Below are 6000 nucleotides of genomic sequence, written 5' to 3'. Positions count from 1 at the left end.
GGAGTCAGAAATGCTTCCAGGTGTCTTCCCCATGTTGTTCCAATGCCATTTGAGCACTGTTCCCATCGATTTGAGCAATTTTTAGGCCCTCTGCAGACCGCCGGGGAGAGCTGCCTGAAAATGCTCGAGTTTCCCATAGACTTACATTGGGCTCGTTGCTCGGGTCAAGCACCTGAGTATTCCAATTTGCTCGACCCGAGCAATGAGCACCCGAGCATTTTAGTGCTCGCCCATCACTAGTGGCCATCACAAAGCCCTGATCTCAATTCTATTGAAAATTTATGGGCAAAGCTGAAAAGGAAGGTGCGAGCAAGGCAACCTACAAACCTGGATCAGTTATACCAGTTTTGTCAGGAGGAATGGGCCCAAATTCTGACCAAATATTGTGAGAAGCTTGTGGAAGGATATCACAAACATTTGACCCAAGTCAGTTTAAGGGCAATGTAACAAATACAAATGAAAGGTATGTAAACTTTTGACTTTGCAGTAAGTAATAAAAATGCCTTAAAACATTCTCTCTCTCTCTCATTATTCTGGCATTTGGCAAATATTAAAAATTATGGTAATCCTAATTGACTTAAAACGGGAAAGGTTTATTTTGATTTTATGTCATATATTGAGAAAAACATGTGTGGCACCCCAGGGGTCTGGTTACCACAGTAATAGAAATATTATGTCTGAGAGCAAGTGGGAGGTTTCTCTGGTCAGGAGCCCTAAGCATGCAACACCGCCCGCCCAGACCTGGGAGGGGAGGAATCTGCCCTTATAAACTGGGTCTGGGGCGGGATTAAGTCAGTCAGAGCCTGGAGAGGGAAAGCAAGAACTAGGAGCTCTGTAGGAGCAGGAGCGAGTGCCAGGGGCTGGAAGCTAGATAGCTCGCCCTGGCTGAAGACATTAAGACCGGACACGGAGTCCGAGGCTGTGGGGACATCCAGGTCCAGCAGCAGAATCCAACCGGCAGGGGATTCCATGTCCTCTGGCCAGAGAAGCCTGGAGGCACGGTCACAAGCAAGGGACCAGCACCGCCATCGTGAAGCGGAGGCTAACAGAAGGCCCCAAGTCACCGGCCGTACGGGTGAGCACCACACGGTATACTCAGGGACGTGGGCTACTTCTACCCGCACACAGCAAGGTAGCCAGGAAAGAGTACAGATAGACGGGGAGGCCTACAACTCCACCTGGCCAGGGGAGATCCTGCTAGCTCTCAGTCTGACCAGGCCTCTACTGCTAGCCAGTACTCCCGGGAGGGTCTGCTTTATAACATCAGTAAAGCCCCTGGACTGCACTGCACGGACTCTGAGTTATTCCTGCTGCGCTCATGCACCATCACTCCCGTCATCCACACTAACTGACCTGAGGCTATACTCCTCCCGTGGGGAGTCATCCCGTTCTTAGCTGCACACACAACACCGGCCTCAGCGGTCTGCCTTGCAGCGGCGGTCCCCACTGACCGCAATCCACGGGTGGCGTAGTCGGACTATTATCTCACTAATAAGACTGCCACTGAACTGACCACCCTGGGCACGGACCGGGTTGACGCCACGGAGACTACAACCCCCAGCGATCCGGCTCCGGGTATTCCCTGCACAACACAGGCCCAGGGGGCGCGTCAACTTGGCGTAGTTGGCAGGATTCAAACCAACCCGCCCCAACGGGTATTGCGTGCCTGAAAAAAAAGACTTTTGCACTTACCTGAGAGAAGTTTCCCGCCGTCCGGAGTCGTTTCCCGCCATCGGACGCCATCTTGGGTCGTTTCCCGCCATCTTCTGCCGTCTTCCCGCCATCCGCAGCCGCTTCCCGCCATCGGACGCCATCTTCGGGACGCCGCGCGGGAAGAAGAGGGGCGTGGACGCCGAAAGCGCGCGAGATCCGAAGCTCCGCCCCACGCGCTGACGCTGCGCAAGGTCCTGGAAGGGAGAGGGAGCGACGCTGACGTCACAGGAGCGCGACGCAAGGTCCTCAACCCCGACAATCGACTGCGGAGCCACGGCCTACGGAAGAAGAGCATCGCAAGGTAGGCCACGGTCCACTAGGGGGGAAGGAGGATGTCGGATACCGAGGGGAGCTCCACCGCCACACCGGCCGCCAGCGCAACCGCTGCTGCAGTCATGCCATTCACCATGCCCTATATCCCGGGGGCAACCTCAGGGGAGTCACATACCCTAAGTGACTTTAGGGAAAGACTGGATAGCCTCTTCCAGGTATACCCCCTCACGGAAGAGCAAAAAGTGAGCATCCTGGTGGCCCAGTTAATCGGGGCAGCCCAAAGGGAGGTAAAGTCCTGGCCACCTAGGAAGAAGAGGACTGTCAGAGAAATACTAGCCCGGCTGAAAGACACATTTGATACCCGAACCTCAGCCGAAATAAAGCTCAGATTTTACGGGTGCAAACAACGAGCACATGAAAGTATAAGAGACTATGCTCTAAACCTACAACAGGCCCTGATAGCCATTAAGCAGGCTGACCCTGACAGCGTGGGGAATGAAGACAAGCTGTTGACTGAACAATTTATTGAGGGTCTACTGTGCAATGCCCACCGAACCCAGTTGCGGGCAATGGCCTTACAGGACCCTGACCTGGACTTTGCACAGTTCAAGGACAGAGCCATCCGGGTGCTCCGAGAACCGGCACCAGGTGGCGCTGTGACCCACAGGCGCCCTGCTATCACTTATCACCAGGACGCGGCGCCCTTGTCTGCAGGGCCTGTGGGAGCTGATGCGCAGGCTTTGAACAATAACCCGGCTACAGACCTGCACCATCAGGTCCAAGAGCTGACTAAGAGCGTTGCCGCGCTAACCAGAACTGTGCAGTCTTTACAGGTCTCTTCTCCAGAAAAGATCCAGCTGGCATCCGGACCGGAGGACGTCCCGTGGCGCCGACTGAGGAGGACCCCACCGGCCAGAGGAAGACCCAGCGACCGATACAACGAGGACGGACAACCCATCTGCTGCCGCTGCAATCAACCAGGACATATGGCAAGGTACTGTCATTTAAACGGGCACAACCTGGGGTAGAGGGCCAACCCCCAGGCATAAGATCATCAGGCCCATCGAACTGGCGTGATAAATACGTAGGGGGACATCCGGTCTTGCCTGTGGTACGGGATGGCATTCCTATGAGTGCCCTACTAGACACTGGGTCACAGGTGACTACCATCCCGTACGTGCTCTTCAAGCGGTACTGGAATGACTTGGACATAACCCGCTACCCAGATGACGACCTGAGCATTATCGCCAGCAATGGTCAGCCCGTGCCACAGATAGGATTTAAAGAGGTGACCATCAAGGTCGGTAAGGTTGAACTGCCGGCACAAGGACTGATCATTGTGGACATTGGTCGTCGCAAGAGTCACCCAAAAATAACCCTAGGTACTAACGTAATCGAAAACTGTCTTGCAGAGGTGATTCTTATTTTGCAACAGGTTGCCCAGAACGCCAGTTCCAGCCAGCAGCGTGTCCTCCAAAAAGATATCCGGGCACTGATGAAACGGCAACAGGTGGAACTATCTGGTGGTGAGATTGGTAGCGTGAGAATGTGTGACCCGTTCCCTATTGCCATGCCCCCGAAAAGTGAGATGATGATTTGGTGCCGGGCAGCTATTGGTCTAAGAGGTAGAGACTACCAAGCAATGGTAGAACCCGTCTACTCAGACAGTAGGCCCACCATTTTGACAGCACGGGGGGTGGTCGATGTACGCCATGGGAGGGTGCCCGTCCGCATCATAAATATCGGGGAGGGAGAAGTATACCTGCCCCGGTATGCCACGCTAGCCAGATTGTTCACCATCAACCAGAACTCTGTACAGGCCGTGGAACCCTTGCCTCCATCTCAACCAGAGGAAGGTAACGGCTCTAAGAAACCAATGGAGGACTGGTGTCAGCAACTGCATTTGGGTACTGACTCCACTCCCTCACACCAAAAACAGGGAGTCTATCGGGTGGTTCAAGAGTACGAGAGAGTGTTTAGTAAACACCCGCTGGACTTCGGGCGAGTAAAGGGGGTAGAACATCACATCCCCACGGGAGACCATCCTCCCATAAAGGAGAGATACCGACCCGTACCCCCTGCACACTATCAACACGCCAAGGGGATGCTAAAAGACATGAAGGAGGCTGGGGTAATTAGGGACAGCTGTAGCCCCTGGGCAGCTCCACTAGTCCTAGTGAAAAAGAAAGACAACACCATGAGAATGTGTGTAGACTACAGGAAGGTCAACCGTATCACACACAAAGATGCGTACCCGTTACCAAGGATAGAAGAGTCCTTAGCTGCATTAAAATCTGCTAACTTCTTCTCTACTTTGGATCTCACTAGCGGGTACTGGCAGGTTCCTGTAGCAGAGGCGGACCGGGAGAAGACCGCATTCACCACCCCGATGGGACTCAGCGAATTTAACTGTATGCCGTTCGGGCTCTGCAACGCACCAGGAACCTTCCAACGGTTGATGGAATGCTGCCTGGGACACCGGAACTTCGAGACGGTCCTATTATACCTGGACGATGTCATCGTCTATTCCAAGACCTATGAGGACGATCTGGAACACCTGGCAGAAGTGTTTGAAGCCCTGGCAAACTATGGCCTAAAGGTAAAACCCTCAAAGTGTCATCTACTGAAGCCAAAGGTACAGTACCTGGGACACGTGGTGAGTGCTGACGGAGTAGTCCCCAACCCTGACAAGAACACCGTGATTAAGGACTGGCCAAGACCATCCAGCATAAAGGAAGTGCGGCAGTTCCTCGGGTTGGTAGGCTACTACCGAAGATTCATTCCCGGTTTTACCAAGAAGGCAGCTCCTATGCAGGACCTCCTGATAGGCCAGTCCAGGAAGGCCAAAAACCAGAAGCCACCCTTCAGATGGGAAAAGCTGGAAGAGGAGTCATTCTGCCAGCTGAAGATGGCCCTCACGGGGGATGAAATCCTGGCGTACCCTGATTACAGCCAGCCCTTTATCCTCCACACGGACGCAAGCAACATCGGGCTAGGAGCCGAACTGTCCCAGATCCAGCAGGGGAGAGAACGAGTAATTGCTTACGCCAGCCGAAAACTGCGACCCACAGAAAGAAACCCTGAGAATTACAGCTCGTTCAAGCTAGAGTTCCTGGCAGTGGTGTGGGCGGTAACCGAATGTTTTAAGCATTACCTTGCCTCTTCCAGGTTCACCGTGTACACGGACAACAACCCGTTGACACACCTGGACACTGCAAGACTGGGTGCCCTGGAGCAGAGATGGATGGCCCGCCTGTCCAATTATGAGTTCACGATCAAATACCGGGCAGGACGCTCCAATACCAACGCGGACGCCCTGTCCAGGATGCCAAACCTACCGGACGGAGGGGAAGATCCAGAAGAACTGGAAGAGGTCGAACTCCCTGCGTTCCACCGTCATGGGATTACCCAGTATTCCCACCGTGTGAGGGGCCAGCGATCCGCTACGTCCAACCCCTTACCCCACTACAACTGGGCGGAGACGCAAGACAGTGACCCCGCAGTCCGTCTGGTTAAGGAGATGCTGACCCAGGCTGACGCCCGCCTGGACCCAGACGCTCCGGAAGAGACCAAGCAACTGTGGACGGAAAAAAGCAGACTGTTTCTCTACAAGGAGAAGTTGTGCCGCAGAATGGTCAATTCCCGGACACATGAACTGATCTGGCAGGTTGTGGTACCGAGACGGGACGCAGCTATGGTGCTGGAGGCCTACCACAATGGGGCAGGGCACTTCGGATGGAAGAAGCTGGAGTTCCTGCTGCGTGAACGGTTCTACTGGATAGGCATAATAGGAGCCATTGAGAGATGGTCTAGAGACTGTGGCCCGTGCAATCTAAGAAGGAGGGACCGTGCCAGCCAGAGGACTCCCCTGCAGCCCATCCTCACCAGGCAGCCGCTGGAACTGGTCGCTCTGGACCATGTTAAACTGGCTCCAAGCAGAAGCGGGTATGTCTACGCCCTAACCATCGTGGATCACTACTCCCGGTTCCTGGTGGTGGTCCCTGTCAAAGACTT

Source organism: Phyllobates terribilis, unplaced genomic scaffold, assembly GCF_046119375.1.
Source record: "Phyllobates terribilis strain yellow unplaced genomic scaffold, ASM4611937v1 Scaffold_1__5_contigs__length_1240528914, whole genome shotgun sequence".
NCBI lineage: Eukaryota > Metazoa > Chordata > Amphibia > Anura > Dendrobatidae > Phyllobates > Phyllobates terribilis.
This window is presented reverse-complemented; position numbering follows the sequence as displayed.